At 38.0% G+C, this 18,680-nt stretch overlaps 1 protein-coding gene across 2 annotated transcripts in view; it reads right to left on the bottom strand.

The window, feature by feature from the left end:
• The window catches only part of PDE4B (phosphodiesterase 4B), a 438,005-nt gene that overhangs the window by 200,716 nt on the left and 218,609 nt on the right, over positions 1 to 18,680 (bottom strand). The window lies entirely within an intron of this gene.

The raw sequence follows: 18,680 nt of genomic DNA, 5'->3' as shown, positions 1-18,680 counted from the left end.
GAAATAAGGTGGTTGAAAAATCAGTGGAATGTATCATGTCTGAAGCCAAATGAAGAAAAATGGTTGAAGGAGGAGGTTCCTAATTACCTTGATAAATGCAATTTCAGTGGAGTTGTGGGGATGAAAACCAGATCTGAGTTAAGTGAGGAAAGAATGTCAGATGAAAAAGTAGAGATAATGAACACAGCCTTGCTGTAAAAGAGGACACATAGGGTTTGTTCCTGATGGGGAACTGATGTCAGCAGAGGGAATCTTAAGGATGGAGAATTATAGAATGTTTGTACGTTGAAGATAATGGTCCAGTGGAGATTGAGAATTAATGTTTAAATAGGATAATGAGTGTGAATTTGTTTTATAAATTAGAAAATGCTATACAAGTTTCAGGTGTTTTATAATTTGATCTAAATGAACATTCACAATCTAACCTTTCATAACCCACATCTCACTGAACATTGTACCGTGTCCCTTTCATAAATATTTATGATGACATCATAAACACTCTATTTCTTGTTTGTGTTCAACTCATAAGAGATGCTTTGTTAGTCACAATAATAGCTACTGAGTTTGAAAAAGGATGAAATTGTTCATTTACCAATGAACTCACCCTTTTAGTTTCCTTTCACTCACTCATTCCTACTGGATCTGAAACCAGATAAAAACACAAATGTCATGTTTTAATCCACTCTAACAAGAACATATTGAATGCTTACTACATAGAGGTAATCATAGGTTTTGTGAGGTTTACACATTAGATTTATATCATTTAGATATTAAATCTTATCAACCTGCCTCTTAAATGCACTTTCACTTCATCTCATACTTTGCATTTCTACTGATTCTGCTGTGTGAAAACGCAAGGACATGGAATAGCATAATGTATTTCATGAATGACATTGGCTTTGTAGAAGCATTAAGTACAAGAAAACGAGCAGGGGTAGGAAATAAAGCTAAAGTAGGCTATAAATATCCTCACACTAACCTGGAGAATAAATGCTATTAATAATTTTAAGCAGGAAATATCATGGTTTGATTTGTGTTTCAGAAAAATTATTTTTTTGAAGGTGGTTTAGAAGAGGATGAGTAAGAAGTAGATATCAGGAGCTTTATTTAGCCATTCATTCCATATTTTGAGCACCTATAGGATGCTAGGAATTGTGCTAGATTCTGGGGATACCATCTAGGGAAGACATAAATAACTCTGCTTTAGTGGTAACAACTATATTACATATACATTATAAGTGTATAAATAGAATATGTTATGATATAAATGTGTATTATAATATAAATAAATAAATAACCTACTGTTAATAACTGATAGATACCTATATGACCAACTCTTGGTTATATTAGGAAAAATTAACTAATCTGTGGATCAATCCTGCTAAAAATTAATTTGAAAAATATATTTGTGGAAAAATTAAAATTAGTATGAACCAGAGGGTATATATTTAGAGGCATATATTTCTGAATCTGAACAGTTATGAGGTAGTGGGGGTCTGGGGTAGTCATGATAGGTCATGTGAAATTGTGAGAGAGTAGAAACTATATGGTAAGCAGAAGACTTGAGAAAAGAGAAGAGACCTATAGCACAGGAGATGCAAGAGGAAAATGGAGCAACTCTACAGAAAGAGGAGACATCATCAGAAAGAGAGAGCTAATGAGAAAGAAAACAGGTAATAGCGGACTCAGAGGGCATCTTGGTTTCAGAGTTAATTTCAGCTCCATCTAGATGTATCTTGAAAACTCTAGCCCAATTACTTAAGAAAACTTGTCTAAGTCTGTATTCCTCCAGCCACAAGGACTTGGGAAAAACACTTTGTTGGCAGTCTCTACTAGCTTATTCTTTGAGCAAAGGCAAAGGATAGTGGTTGAGAGAGACATGAGAGAGGTTTTGTGCTCTCAGTTCTTGCAGAAATAAAAGACAGTGTGAAAGCATATCTGCTTTTATAAATGAAGCATGTGTAGGCACCTTTATTCCACAAATGCTTCCAGAAAAACTCCTGCCAGATGACCGTGCTTTAGGTTATGTATTGTAGAACAAAAGAAAAGAGTTTTTAATTCACAAGGTATTTTATCCACGAGTGAAACCAGAAAGAGGAAAAGAGCAAAGAGCAGGATCAAGGATGGGTCCAGGGACAAATTGGTTTCACTAAGGCCCCTTTTCTGCCACTTCCCCACCCTCTACCCTTCAATTCCCTTTCGTTAAGCCTGCCCCCTAGATGTGTGCAGGCTTATTTATTCTATCAAAGGACAACCTAGTCATTCCAGGAACCCTTAGAGGGTATCCTACTATGACTGTGGTATTGTGCTAGATGTTAGGGTCACAGAGATGAAACAAAAACAAAAACAAAAAACCACTTCATTCCCTTAAAAGCTCAGTCTAGTAAGAACTCAGGTAAATAAAATAGACAAGTAAACAATACAGAACAAAAAAAAATTATGTTGTAACACAAAGAGAGCGCAGTGGAGACCCAAAGGAAACAACCCTGACTTCTCTGTGTGGTGGGAGTCTTACAAGGAGGGCAATTTAGCTGTCTTGAAGAGGAGATGGTACAGAAGTAAAGAAAAAAGGGAAAGTAATTTGAAAAAGATATCAGCATATGTTTTTAGTAATTCCTCCCAGGTACATTTGCAGATAGGATAATTCTGAACCCAAATGAGTGGATTCCCAATAGTGGCATATCAAACATTATGGCATCTTAGTAACAGAGATATTGTTGGATCAGCTGGACTCTCTGAGGCCCTTCAGAACACACCACAAACATACCTCTGTTACAGGTTTTATGAAGACAGAGCCTTCCAGCCCACTACAAGCTGGCTGTCCAATGTTTACATGCAGAAGTATTAAGGTGAGGAGGTACAGAGGGGAAAGTTCTACTTCTAAGGCAGAAATTAATTCAGTTTAACAAAAACTTACGGGCATCAAAATTTTACTTATTTGCCTCTCTCACTAGACCATGAATCTCAGAGCACTGAAACTTGTCTAATTAATCTTTCTATTCCTCAGCCCCTAGCATGCGACCTGGCACGGAGTAAGTATCAAGATTGGTGCATGAATGAAAGCTCCACACTCTGTAGGGAACATAGAAATTAAAACCAAAACAAAACAAAACCCAAAAAAGCATGACTTTCTTAACTCCCTCAAGCCACAGAGAAGGGGAGATGGTCACCAATAATACATTTTAGAATAATTCAAAGCACAGCAATGTGACTATGCTGCCAGGAAATCTGTTGGGAGTTCAAGAGAAGGAGAGAATTTGGGAAGGCAAATGGTATTTGCATAGGGCCTAAGGGAGAAGACAAGGAAACTGAAGGCTGGGAGAAGGAAGGAGAGAGACTCTAGAGCGGGAATAGGGGAACTAGCAAAGGCACCAAATGGCAGGGACGTACAGAGCTCTCCCAGAGGGTGTTTAGCAGTCTGGCGTGGGGCATGAGTCTGTAGACAAGCTGAGAAGCTGTAGAGAGGGGCAGGCACTATGTGACAAAGGACCTTGTGACTATTAGTTTTATTTATCAAGTTGATTAGGCTACAGTATCTGATATTTAACCAAATGCTAATCTATGTGTCTCTGGGAAGTGTTCTATAGACTGAAGTCAATGATCAGTTGATTTTAAGTAAAGATTACCTCAGTAATGTGGGTGGGGCCTCATCCATTCAGTTGAAGGCCTTAAGAAACAAGTTTCCCAAAGATGAAATTCTGCCTCAAGACTAACACCTGCTTGAGTTTCCAGCCTGCTGTTTTAGACTCAAGGCTGCAACATCAATTCCAACCTGAGTTTCTAGCTTGTCAGCCTGCCCTACAACTTGTAGACTTGCTGGCCCCCATAATCATGTGAGCAATTCCTTAAAATAAATCTCGTGTGTGTGTGTGTGTGTGTGTGTGTGTGTGTGTGCGCGCGCGCATTGTTTCTCTGGAGAACCCTGACTGATAGAGACCTTGAACGTCAACATTAAAAACCGCAGACCTTGGTTGAGTGGTGATGTACTGCTGTTACAGACATGATGTCACTCCACCTGTTCACCTCTGTCATGTGACAGAAGGACAATATAAAAAACACGAAATGTGCTCCTCCCTTGGAGGACCCCACGTTGCTACTGACTTTCCCATATTCCAAGGCATTTAAGTAAACGGCTCTGGGGATTGCTTCCAGAAACAGAAAACAAAGCTTGTCATTGAAAAGCTTCTAAAAAGGATTTCCCCTCCCTTGTATCAAGCAGTGTTGTTATGATCACCAGAATCCCCAAACAGCTCTGTTACACCAGAAATCTTCAAGTATAATTATGTTTCAAAACACAACAGAATTGTTTTGTATCTTCAAAAAGAAATGTCATCCAAATAGATTTTTATCATTTCTATTTTTTACAGCTACTTTGAGGCTTTTATGGTGCCTTTTTACTGAAGGGTTCAAAATGTGCTGTTGATGTTATAATATTAATTTGTCATTCAGCTGAGTTAACTTCAATAAACATTTATCAATGTCACACCAGGTGCTGTGAGAAGCACAGAGAAGTATAATAACATCTCAGCAATACAAAATCTGGGGGGAAACTCATTCAGGATAGCTGGGCTTCTCAATTAATTCAACAAATGTTTACTGAGTGTCTACTATGTGACAGGCACTTTGCTATATTTGGCATAAAGAAATCAAAAATGGTTTCTGCCATCAAGGGATTTATAGTACACAAAAGAAGCAAATTAAGAAAAAATGCCCATATTTGTTAGATGTTCTTCACTGATATTTTATTTCAGGACATAAAAAAGTCTTTATTGTGACGGTGACACTAAAAGTGAGTTTTTAACAATGAGCAGATGTTTGTCAGTTACATAAAACTGAGGCAGTGAGGGAGCAGGGATGAATAAAGGCATAGTTTATTCTGGGGAGTGGGAGCTTCATAAGCAATGTTATAAAGTGAGAAGGGTTTTATATTTGGGAAACTGAACATAGTGGTTAATTGAGATTATGGCATACACTTAACATGGGGCCTGGAAGGAAATAACTATTATTATAATTACTTCATTATAGATGATGCTTATAGTGAGACAGAAGTTATGGCAAGAGATGAATGAAGCTGGAGAGTTCCAAGTTCCACACTAGCAGGAATCATGAACTAAACTAAGATAGATGTACTGATTTATTCATTTATATTCAAACATAGTTGACACATAATGTTACATTAGTTTCAGGTGTACAACATAGTGATTAGACAAGTTTATACATTGTGCCATCTATGCTCACCACAAGTGTAGCTACCATCTGCCCCCATACATCACTATTACAATTTCATTGATTATATTCCCTATGCTACCTTTATTTCATTGATTTATTCTAGTCATTCCATAACTGGAAGCCCAAATCTCCCACTCCCATTCACCCATTTTTGTCCATTCCCCTACCCACCTTCCCTCTGGCAACCATCAGTTTGTACTCTGTATTTTTAGATCTGATTCTATTCTTTATTTTTGTTTTTTGTTTTTTTTTGTTTTGTTTTTTTTAGATTCCACATATGGTCTCTGTCTGACTTATTTCACTTAGCAGAATACCCTCTAGGTCCATTCATGTTATTTTCAAATGGTACAATCTCATCCTTTTTATGGCTATGCAATATTCCATTATGCATGCACACGCATGTGTGTACCATATCTTCCTTAACCATTCATCTATTGATGGATACTTAGGTTGCTTCCATATCCTGGCTATTGTAAATAATGCTGCAATAAACATAGGGGTGCATATATCTTTTCGAATTAGTGTTATTGTTTTCTCTGGGTAAATGCCCACTAGTGGAATTACTGGATCATATGATATTTCTACTTTTAATTTGTTTGAGGAAACTTCATATTGTTTTCCATAGTGGCTGTACCACTTTCCTACCAACAGTGTTATTAGAGTTCCTTTTTCTCCACATCCTCACTAACACTTGTTATTTCTTATTGTTTTGATTTTAGCCATTCTTTTTTTTTTTAAGATTTTATTTATTTATTTGACAGAGAGAGACAGCCAGTGAGAGAGGGAACACAAGCAGGGGGAGTGGAAAAGGAAGAAGCAGGCTTCCAGCGGAGGAGCCTGATATGAGGCCTGATCCCAGAACGCCGGGATCACACCTGAGCCGAAGGCAGACGCTTAACGACTGAGCCACCCAGGCGCCCCTAATTTTAGCCATTCTAACAGGTGTAAGGTGATATCTCATAGTAGTTTTGACTTGTGTCTGTTGGTCATCCGTATGTCTTCTTTGGAAAAATGTCTGTTTAGGTCCTCTGCCATTTTTAAATTGGATTATTTGTGGGGGGTTTTTTGGTGTTAAGTCCTTCATGTATTTTGGATATTAACCCTTTATCAGGTGTATCATTTGTGAATATCTTCTTCCATTCAGTTGGTTGCCTTTTTTTGGTCAATGTTTTCATTTGCTTTGTAAAAGCTTTTTATTTTGATGTAGTCCCAAAATTTTATTTTTTGCTTTTGTTTACCTTGCCTTAGAAGATGTATGTAGAAAAATGTTGTTATGGCCAATATCAGAGAAATTACTGCCTGTGTTCTCTTCTAGGACTTTTATGGTTTCAGGTTTCTCACTTAAGTCTTTATTCCATTTTGAATTGATGTTTATGTGTGGTGGTAAAAAGTGGTCCAGTTTTGTTCTTATACATGTAGACATCCAGTTTTTCTAGCACTATTTATTTGAGATTAAATTTTAACATGCAGACAATGGGGAGTCACTTCAGCTCCAGCTACCTTGGCTTTCTAACTGTTTTTGAAAAACCAGTCAAATCCCATTACATCTTACAGTTTTCTCTGCCTATAAATCCCTTGACCCACAAAACATTCAACAAAGAAAAGTCCAGGACCTGTTGGCTTCATTAGTAAATTCTACCAGACATTTAAAAAATTAACACAAATCATTATCATACCCTTCCAGAGGAAGAAGAAGGAGGAGGAGGAAGAAAACGAAGAAAGAACAGTTTCCAACTCATTCTGTGAGGCCAGTACTACCCTGATTCTAAAACCAACCAAACATATCACAAGAAAAGAAAAATAAAGGCTAATATCCCTTACGGATATAGATGCAAAAATCCTCAACAAAATATTAGAAAATTGAATCTGGCAACATACAAAAAGCACTAGACGCCATGACCAAGTGGAATTTAACCCAGGAATCCAAGGTAGGTCTAACATACAAAAATCAACTAATACAATATATGATACTCATAAAATAAAGGCTAAAACCCAAGTGATCACCTCAACAGAGACAGTAAAAGCATATGACAAATTCCAACACTTTCATGATACAAATACTCAACAAACTAGGAATAGAAGGAAACTTCCTCAATCTTTGAAAAACCCAGTTACCATCATATTTAACAGTGAAAGACCAAATGCTTTCCCTTTTATGATCAAGAAAAGACAAGGACGTCTGCTCTTACCAATTCTTTTTTTTTTTTTTAAGATTTTATTTATTTATTTGACAGAGATAGAGACTGCCAGCGAGACAGGGAACACAAGCAGGGGGAGTGGGAGAGGAAGAAGCAGGCTCATAGAGGAGGAGCCTGATGTGACCAATTCTGTTCAACATTATACTGGAGGTTCTAGCCAGCACACTTATGAAAGAAAAATAAATAAAAGGCATTATGATTGGAAAGGAAGAACTATTACTATATAGTGATTACATGATCTTGTAAATAGAAGATCTTAAGGAATCCACTAGAAAATTATAAATGCTAAAAAATGAGTTCAGCGAGGTTGCATGATGTAAGACTAATATATAAAAAATTGTATTTCTATGACCTATCAATGAACAACTTAAAAATGAAATAAAAAAAACAATTTCATTTACAATGGCATCAAAAAGAATAAAATATTTAGTAATAAATTTGACCAAGGGCTGTGGTCTGAATATTTGTGTCCTCCCAAAATTCCTATGTTGAAATTCTAACCCTCAAAGGTAATGCCTTTTAGTAAATAAGCCTTTTGGGAGATACTTAAGTCATGACAGTAGAGCCCTCATGAATGAAATTAGTGCCTTATGAAAGAAGCTGCAGAGAGAACTCCAGTTTTGCACCATGTGAGGACACAGTGAGAAGGTACATGCTATGAACCAGAAAGTGGGCCTTTACCAGGAAGTGACCATGCTGGTGCCTTGAATTTGGACTTCCAAGACACCGGAACTGTGAGCAACAAATTCCTGCTGTTTATAAACTGCCCAGTTGGTGGGATTATTATAGCAGCCCAAATGGACTACATCACCAAGGAAGTATAAGACTTCTCCACTAAAAACTATAAAACATTGCTGAAATGAAAAATAAAGAATTACATAAATGGAAAGACATCCCATGTTTATTGATTGGAAGAGTTATTATTATTAAGATGATGATACTCCTTTTAAAGTGCTCTACAGATTCAATGCAATCTCTATCAAAACCCCAATTACCTTCCTCCCCCTGCTTTAAACAGAATAAGAAAAGCTGATCCTAAAATTCATACAGGATTACAAGGGATTCCATGGGGAAGGTGGCGCAAATTCTTACACGCGTGTGAATGTATTCATTTAATGATACAGATATGATAGCTATCCCCAAAAGATGGGAAAACATGTTTATTCTCATTTTTATTGTCTTTGTGCAAAACTTAGTAGGGTTATTTTGGTATAATGCAAATAATTATCACCTCAAATGATAGAGTAATACCAAATCTTATTAGACACCTGTTAGGACAGAGCTCCTACTACAAGTCAGGCTTTCTCATTCTAGTTTCTCTTCCTGAGCGATGTAAAGCATTTCCACATAGAACTCCAAGAAACAGAATACAGTAGGTAGGAAATTACCTCCTGGAAGCACTCTGTTACTGCCATCTATAATTTGCTCATTCATCCTAAAGTCTGAGTGAATCCAAGCTGACAGGAAGTTTACCAGATTTAGAAAATAGCTTTTACTCTGAGCAAGGCGTTTGAACCAGAAAAGGCAATGTGATATGTGTGGACTGTTTTGCCTCTTCCTTGAAACTGTTTGGTTATTGAGAGGAAAGTGTCAATGTGGGCATGTGAAAGAAGCTATCTTAAGTCATGGATGGTGCTTAAGTTCCCTCTCTAAATCCTGTCACAAGCTAACAATGTTATCTTAGGCAACTCAACCTCAGTACCACCCTCGGCAAAATCGCAGCATTTCCCAACTTACAGGGCTGTTGGGAAGGTCAAATATGATAGATATGGTTGATTAACAGGAAATATTTATTGAGGATCTACTTTGGGCTATGACAATGAGAACATGAAGAATTTAAAGATGGTCTTTGACTCAAAGAGGCTCACAGTCTAATCTGAGTGCACTTTCTAAAATATGATATATTGACCAAATATAGATATTATTTTTATTTCCCTTCTACATGAATTGTTCCTTCCCACACACACTGGCTCACTTGTGCTTCTTAGGCTGTCCACCTATTTTGTGGCCATTGACCAGCTCATTAGTGTAGCCATACACAGACTGGAAAAGTATGGACTCACAAGTCAAAGCGGTTGAATTTCCATGTCCTGAAGTTACACACAGCTCCTCACCAGAGAAGTCACCTTTTGTGTTTACCCATCTATTTAAGTGTACAGTTGGTGCAAGAAAGTACAGGATTTTAAACATGGTGAATTTTTCAGAAGTATCAATTTTCTGCTGTTGCAAAGAATTTATTTATTTTATTTTTTTGGTATAAAATCATTTTAAAACTGCTGATCCAATAAATAAGCTGAATCGACCTGGTTGTTGTAAGCAATTTAAAACATGATTTCCATCCTAAACTTATGTTAGAACAAAGGCAAAATGTACATGAAATTTTAATATATAATCTTGAGTCTCTCGGCAGAACAAGCAGACTCCCAAAGTTTATAATGGTAAGATGGGCACATTTCAAGTATCTTAGCTCAGTGCTGTGACATTTGTGTGGGTCGTGTGTGTGTGTGTGTGTGTGTGTGTGTGTATGTGTTGTTTATTGCACTATGTCAGGGCCACCATTCATACAGACTTTGAATTGAACAATGTCCTGGGAGTTGTACACGGTGGTAATTCTGTTTAGCTGCTCATCCAGGGTAAAAGTCTTGGTATACTAAGTCCATAAAAATCATGCTGCCCAGGATACGGCCCTCTCCTAAGTCTTTTTCAGGACAAGTAGTTTGGGGTTTGTTTTGTTATTGTTTTTGTTCTCATTTTGTGTGGCCTAACATCTGATCTATCCTAAAGACTGTCCTAGATGTCCTTGGGAATAATGTGTATTCTGCTGGCTTTGGATGGAATGTTCTGTATGTATCTCTTAGGTCCATCTGGTTTAATATGTCATTCAAAGATACTGTTGATTTTCTGTCTGGATGATCTTTCCGTTAATTTAAGTGGAGTCTTAACTTCCCCTACTACTATTGTATTACTGTCAATTACTCCCTTTATGTCTGCTAATATTTGCTTTGTGTATTTAAGTGTGTCTGTGTTAGGTTCATAGATATTTACAACTGTTATAATCTCCTGTTGGACCGACACTTTTATCATGGTCTCTGTCTTAACATCTATTTTGTCTAATATAATATTGTTATTCTAGTTTTTTTTTTATTTTTCTTCCATTTGCATGGAGTATCTTTTTCCATTCTTTCACTTTCAGTCTGCACGTGTCCTTAGATCTGAAGTGAGTCTCTATAGGCAGTATGTAGATGGGTCTATAGATAGTTGTTTTTTCTGCATCAATAGATTACACAGGTCTTATCCTTTCTTTTATTAATGTGGTGTATCACACTGATTGATTCGTCAATACTGAAGCACCCCTGCAACCTAGGAATAAATCTTACTTGATTATGGTGAACAATTCTTTTAATGTATTGTTGGATTCGATTTGCCAATATCTTGTTGAGAATTTCTGCACCCATATTCATCAGGGATATGTACCTGTAATTCTCCTTTTTAGTGGCATCTTCATCCGGTTTTGGAATCAAGGTAATGCTGGCCTCATAGGAGTTTGGACATTTTCCTTCCATTTATATTTTTTGGAACAGTTTCAGAAGGATACATATTAATCCTTTTTTAAGTGTCTGGTAGAATTCCTCTGGGAAGTCATCTGGCCCTGGACTTTTGTTTGTTGGGATATTTTTGATTACTGATTCAATTTCTTTGCTGCTTATGGGTCTGTTCATATTTTCTATTTCTTCCTGTTTCAGTTTTGGTAGTTTGTATGTTTCTAGGAATTTGTCCATTTCTTCCAGATTGCCCAGTTTGTTGGCATATAATTTTTCATAATATTCTGTTATGATTATTTGTAATTCTGTGGTGTTGGTTGTGATCTTTCCTCCTGATTTATTTGGGGCCTTTCTCTTTTCTTTTTGATAAGTTTGGCTATGGGTTTTTCTTTCTATATCACTTATTTCTGCTCTAATCTTTATTATTTCCCTCCTTCTGCTGGGTATAGGCTTTATTTGCTGTTCATTTTCTAGCTCCTTTAGGGTAGGTCTGTATTGCAATATACTTCCCCCTTAGGACTGCTTTTGCTGCATTGCAAAGTTTTTGGACTGTCATGTTTTCATTTTCATTTGTTTCCACATATTTTTATTTCTTCTTTAATTTCCTGGTTAATCCATTCATTCATTAGTAGGATGTTCTTTAACCTCCATGTATTTGTGGTCTTTTCAAATTTTTTCTTCTGGTGGACTTCAGGTTTCATAGCACTGTGGTCTGGAGATATGCATGGTATGATATCGATCATTTTGTACTTGTTGGGGGTTATTTTTGTGACCCACTATGTAATCTATTCTGGAAAATGTTCCATGTGCACTTGAAAAGAGTGTGTATTCTGCTACTTTAGAACATTCTGCTGAAATGTTCTGAATATATCAGTTAAGTCCATCTGGTCCAGTGTGTCACTCAAACTCCTTATTTCCTTGTCAATTTTCTTTGATGATCTTTCCATTGGGTAAGTGGGGTGTTAAAGTCCCCTATTATTATTGTATTATTATCTATGAGTTTCTTCATGTTTATTATTAATTGATTTTTATATTTGGGTGCTCCAAAGTTGGGGGCATAAATATTTACAATTGTTAGATCTTCTTGATGGATAGAACGCTTAATTATAATATAATTCCCTTCTTTATCTCTTGTTACAGACATTGTTTTAAAATCTAGTTTGTCTGATATAAGTATGGCTACTCTGGCTTTCTTCTGACATCCATTAGCATGATAGATGGTTCTCCATCCCCTCACTTTCAATCTGCAGGGGTCTTTAGGTCTAAAATGAGTCTTTTATAGGCAGGATATAGATGGGTCTTGTTTTTTATCCATTCTGATACCCTATGTCTTTTGATTGGTGCATTTAGTCCATTTACATTTAGAGTGATTACTGAAAAATATGACTTTAGTGCCATTATGTTACCTGTAGAGTTGGCGTTTCTGGTGATCTACTCTGTTTCCTTCTAGCCTTTGTTGCTTTGGGGTTTTTTTCTCCCAAAGAGTCCCCCTTAATATTTCTTGAAAGGCTGGTTTAGTGGTCATGAACTCGTTTACTTTTTATCTGGGAAACAAAAGGAGACCTATTTCTCCTTGTATTCTAAATGACAGCCTTGCTGGATAAAGGCTACTGGCTACATATTTTTCCCATTCAGCATGTTAAATATATCCTGCCAAGATTTCTGTGGACAGATTTGCTGCTAACCTGATCTGTCTTCCCTTGTAGGTTAAGAACTTCTTTTCCCTCACTGCTTTCAGGATATTTTACTTGTCTGTGGATTTTTGAATTTGACTATGATATTCTTGGCGATGGCCAGCTTTGCTGAACTTAATGGGAGTTCTCTGTGCTTCTTGGATTTTGATGTCTGTGTCCTTCCCGAGATTAGGGAAGTTTTCAGCTATAATTTGCAAAAATAAACATTCTTCCCCTTCTTCTCTCTCTTCATCTTCCTATGATACAAATGTTATTACATTTTAATAAGTCGCTGAGTTCACAAAGTCTAACTTTGTCATTTATTACCTTTCCCTCTTCTTTTCAGCTTCATTACTTTTCATAATTTTATCGTCTGTATCACTGATTCGTTCTTCTGCTTCAGCCATCCTTGTTGTTATGGCATCCATTCAGGTTTGCGTCACAGTTATAGCATTTTTAATTTTGGCCGGACTAGATTTTAGTTCTTTTATCTCTAGTGAGGGATTCTCTAGCGTCTTCTATGCTTTTCTCAAGCCCAATTAGTATCCTTATAATTGTTGTTTTAAATTTTAGTTCAAATATCTTACTTATATCTGTATTGATTAAAGCCCTAACCATTACTTCCCCTTCCTGTTCTTTCTTTTGGGGTGAATTCCTCTGTCTTGTCATTTATCCAGGAAAAAAAAAAACAAAAAAAAAAAAAACAAAAAAAACAAAACTAAGTCCTGGCTGTGTTTTGGTGTGCTTGTTAAAAGAAGCTCTATCCAAAAATTTTAAAAATAAAATAAAATTATATATACATAAGTAAAAATTTTTAAAAATAATAAAAAATTAAAAAGGAATTTTTAAAATTAAAAATTAAAATAAAAAGGAAGCTAGGTCCTATTTCCCCTAGAGCTGAAGCTTTGCAGCACTCTACAGTCAGTCAGTAGACTTGGTACATGCGAGGTGTTTGTACTGGTCTTCTGAGGGATGGGCCTGCTGTGCTGGTTCTCAAGTGGACTTGCCCTCATGGAGATGCACCTGCAGGGCGCAGGGGGGTGGGGCTTGGTGTAAGCAGCTCTGATTTCCACTAGGTGGCGCTGTTTTTGCTCCCTGAAGACTTTCAGAGTTGATGGATAGGGTGAAAATGGTGCCACCCTGTTCTCTTGCCTGGGAGCTAAGAGTTGGTGCCTGCTGCTCTTCAGGAAGTCCTCACAGAAGAGCAAACAATCATTCCTCTGTGTCCCGGCTTCCCTCAGATACCTGCCTTCACCCTGCCTGTGTCTGAGCTATTTTATCTCAGGCACGTGACTGGGTTTCAAAACTTCAAATTTTAGGGACTCCCATGGTGCAGACCCACACTGATCCTCTGGGGGAGGGTCTTGCTGCACTTTTTCTTTTTGCTGGCCAGTTCCAAGAAATCATTGGCATGACCGTGCAGCAGTTCACAGTTTATGGCACGGCAGAGCAGAGGGCTGGCACCCAGGCTCGCTGCCCTCAGCCGCAGTCCCCATTTCTATGCCTTGAAACAGTGCAAGCACATTGGTGCCACCCATTCTGCTTATGACCCAGGGGATCCTCAGACCACACTGTCCACTCCCAGGTCTCTGCCCCCTTCCCCACATGAGCACCTTTAAGCCAGGCACAACCCTGGTGGTGGTGGACTTCTAAAACTGCTGATCTTGTGCTCCGCTGCTTATAATACCTTGCAGTAGTCTCCATTAGCAGGGCTCTCCCCTCTGCAGCACCCATAGTTCTTACCTTCCCCAAATCTCCCCTCCACACCTCCTACCAGAAGGTGGTCACTTTTCTACTTGTAGACTTGCAGTTTTGTTCCCTCAGTCCTCAGATTGGTGTCCTGGGCGTTCAGAATTTGATAATTATCTAGCTGTGTTTAAGGGACATGGCAAACTTGGGGTTTCCCTACTCCCCCACCATCTTAATTCCTCCCCCTTCAAGCCTCATTGACTACATTCCTTATGCTGTACCTTTTACTCCCATGATGTATTCATTCTGTAAGTATAAGCCTGTATCTCTCACTCCCCTTCACCCGTTTTGTCCACCCCCCCCCACCTTCCCTCTGGCAATCATCAATTTATTCTCTGTATTTATAGGTCTGATTCTTTTTTTGTTTGTTTATTTCTGTTTTTTGTTTTTTAGATTCCACATATGAACAAAAGCATATGGTACTTGTCTTTCTCTGACTTATTTCACTTAGCATAATATCCTCTAGGTCCACTAATGTTGTCGAAAATGGCACCATCTCATTCAGAATGAGTCGTTTTAATATATTCATGTTATTTTGCTGTGAGCAAAAAAGAAGGATAAGAATATCTGACAGCAGGTGTTAGAAGTTACTTCCAGAAATGGGGGGGTCGACAGGTTGACCCGTCAAATGTTTTTCTATCCTTGGTGACTTTTGTGAAACAAAACAAATATTGCAGTCATCCAGTAGTCACACGATTTTCAAAACACACACACACACACACACACACACACACAATCTTAATAATAGCAGGGATCATTACTCAACGTCGCAGAACTGATACTATCACTCTGTGGAAATAATTAGGAGAAAAACAATTTTCTGTATCTGTCTAGAAAAGCCCAACAATCTACTGTGGGAAGCAAAGTAGCAATGCAATGGCTGGAAAGGCACTGTCTACATTTTATCTCATCCCACATTTCCTAAAGGGCAAGCAATAATAAGGCATAAAAGCTTTTGTGGGAGATCAATTGCCATCATCTGAAGACTGCAGGACTACTACTTAAATAAAAGACTTGGAAACAACTTCTAAAGATCCCTGATACTAAAGACCTCAAAAGACACTGCATTCATCATACAAAGATGATGATGAGGTGCCTTTCTTCCCATGAAAGGCCCTAATTTTGTCATATATGAGAGCTAATGACACCTCAGGGTATGGTTATACACCTGGGCTCTCTTATCTTATTTGTGGTAAGGTCCAAATACCAGGGCAGAGAAATAATAGCCTTGCTCATTGTAATGTTTGAGTTATATTATCTACAAGATTCTCTAGGACTCTGATACCATTAAAACTGCTTGGCTTCTTACTAATTAACCCTTCATGCACTTTCTGCAGCTCTTGCATGTATTTGCTCTGGAAACTGCTAACTGCCTGTTTCCTTTTGTATGCACAGGCTCCCAGGAGCTTGAGGGCAAGCAACATGCCACTCTACTTTGTTTTCTCATCACCTATGATGTCTGGCACACAGTAGGTGATCAAAAATGTTTGCTGAATATCTGGAAAGGAATGCATCAATGCTCAAATTAAATGTTTATTTTAGGGTGCGGCAGTCAAGTTTCTGGATTGCTTTTTGTGCTCACCAGAACATTATCAGGGTAGAAAAGAGGTTATATTTCAGGTACCAGTCCATTCTACTACCTTAAAAGTTAGATATTTGTTGGGGTGCAGTGGTTTTGAAAAATAGAGATGGGAGCCTATGGAAATTCACCAAAGCAGAGTAGCCATCCATAATTATCCTGGCATAACTGGTGGCATTTATATGTCTCCCAAGATGGTCTATCTTTAGCTACCTAATTGATTTTCCTTTAGAAAGACACTGACTGGGGCGCCTGGGTGGCACAGCGGTTAGGCGTCTGCCTTCGGCTCAGGGCGTGATCCCGGTGTTGTGGGATCGAGCCCCACATCAGGCTCCTCTGCTCGGAGCCTGCTTCTTCCTCTCCCACTCCCCCTGCTTGTGTTCCCTCTCTCGCTGGCTGTCTCTATCTCTGTCAAGTGAATAAAATCTTTAAAAAAAAAAAAAAAAAGAAAGACACTGACTGTGCGTTACCTTAACTCAAAATCACCAGTGACAAAGTACCATGGCCCCTTTTCTTCTGTGTCACTAATAGATAGGTAGCCAATTCAAACTCCAAATTGTTGGTGCAGCTGATAAACAATAATTTATTCTATATTTGAATTTCAGAAATTTTTTAAAATCACATTTTTCAAATTCAGCCTATTTATGATGAACTTTGACACTCTCATTTTCATTATATCATGTGCCTCCTAAGAGGACATATCATATACACTTTTGTATCCCTGGAAACAACACAATGCCTGACACATAGCAGATGAACAACGAATATTTATTTGATTGCTATATGGATGGATGTTCTAAGAAAGCACAATGGTTCAATAGAAAAAAGAGAGAGAGAGATTGGGAGGGAGAGGGAGAAAGAACCAGAACCCTTTGCAAAGTACTGACTCGAAAAGGCCAAGGAAGTTTCCTTTTCTCCATCATCACAATTCTTAGGACTTATAACTCCTAGTCAGAATCACTCTTGCTTATTTGGTCAACTATTTTTGCTTTTACCCATAAGCCATCTTTACCAGTTAGGATTGAATTTAACTGCATTAGTAGAAGCCTGGCCATAGTGGCTTAAGCAAATAAGTTAATTTTTTCTCTTATAACAAAGAGCCTGGCGTGGACAGACCAGAACTATTGCTTGAGAACCAGGGCTCTAACACCTTCAGTGTAAGACTTTTCTCATCCTGGTGATGAGATGGTTTTGCATCAATGTGAGTTGAGTAGAAAGAAGGGCACGCTGCAATATGAAAAAGTCAAATTTCAGTTGTGTCTCTCCCCCTTTAAAGAGCCTTCTACAATACCATCTGAGCTGCTTCTGCTTATATTTCAAAAGCCCCAGCTAAGTTACATTGCTATTCCTGGCTACAAACGAGTTGAGAAGGTTGTGATTTTATGTAGGTATTTTGCCTTCCAAATTAGAATTAGGGCCCTGTTCACAGGGAGAAAAGGAAACATGGATACCAGTTGGACACCTAGCAGTGTCTGCTACTCTACCACCCGTCCTAGAAACACTCTGGCTAGCACTCTTCTGATTGCACTGTTCCACTCCACTCTACCGGTGCTGTTAGTCTCACCTCCCTCCTTCACTCCTCAATGCTTTGATCATAGTCAAATTGTTGCTCTGGATTCCAGTCGAACACTTGATGTTGACCTACTATTCCCATTTCCCCCTTCTCTGCCTATTGATATCCTCCCTATTTGTCAAGGTTCCACTCAAAAGTTATCTACTTGGTGAAACCTCCCTAATTCTCTTGATCAAAATCAATCAGCATTTTGTCGTACTAATGGCTTACGATATATTAGGATATAGTTAATTATGGGTGGATCTGTTGCCCTCATTAGAAGGCAAACTCTTGAGGATAAGGCCTATGTCTCTTATTCTATCTAAGGGTCTGGCAAAAAAGATAGGTCCTCAATGGTATCTTTTATACAGGTAACATGCTCTTCTTGATTCTTTAAGCATTTTTTGTGCTTCTTATTCTAATCTACTGTCTGGTTCTTGTAGTGATATTCTCACACTGCAGGTATTGCCTTTTATCAGTGCCTATTATAACACTGACTCAAACACGGATGTGAGCAGAACTGTTCTCTCTGCCAAAGCTTATTATCCATCTAATCCCCCTCGGAGGAGGGTTTTCTTTATAGAGATCTTTCCTGGCGGCCAGTGTGAGTACTGAAGGCAACCTTCAAATGTTCTTTCCTTCAAGCCCCTCTCTGGACTGAAGCCTATATACACACAAAAGTTACCAGATGTGGACAGATGTCAACCAAAAGAGTGAAACACAGACATTACAATATCATTAAATCAGAATATGACCCCAACACTTCAGATGGAATATAAAGGCTAGCCCACAACGCAAATGCTGTGTGTACAAAGCTGACAGTATATTTCGTATTTGTTTGTGGAGTTTTCCACACACATACAAAAATTAGTCCAGAAATTGTTTCCTTCTAAAAGTAGGGTTATTTTTAAAGCAGGTGTTCTTGTAAATGAACTCTATTGTGCTTGCTTTCTAATGCTGTTTCCTGTTTTGAAAAAAAAATCTGTACACACACACACACACACACACACAGAGTCAGTGTGTTGGCATACTGCAACAAAATTCAAGTTCCTCCTATGGTTTTCTTTATTAGAAAATATTTGCATACTGAACTCCTGGCAAAGGATTGTAGCTTTTCTAATTTTGGAGAGAGACCAGTGAAGCAACATGTAAACTGGC

This window comes from Ailuropoda melanoleuca, chromosome 2, assembly GCF_002007445.2.
Source record: "Ailuropoda melanoleuca isolate Jingjing chromosome 2, ASM200744v2, whole genome shotgun sequence".
Classification (NCBI taxonomy): Eukaryota; Metazoa; Chordata; class Mammalia; order Carnivora; family Ursidae; genus Ailuropoda; species Ailuropoda melanoleuca.
The sequence above is the reverse complement of the archived record's forward strand: the minus strand, read 5'-3'. Positions and strand labels throughout refer to the sequence as shown.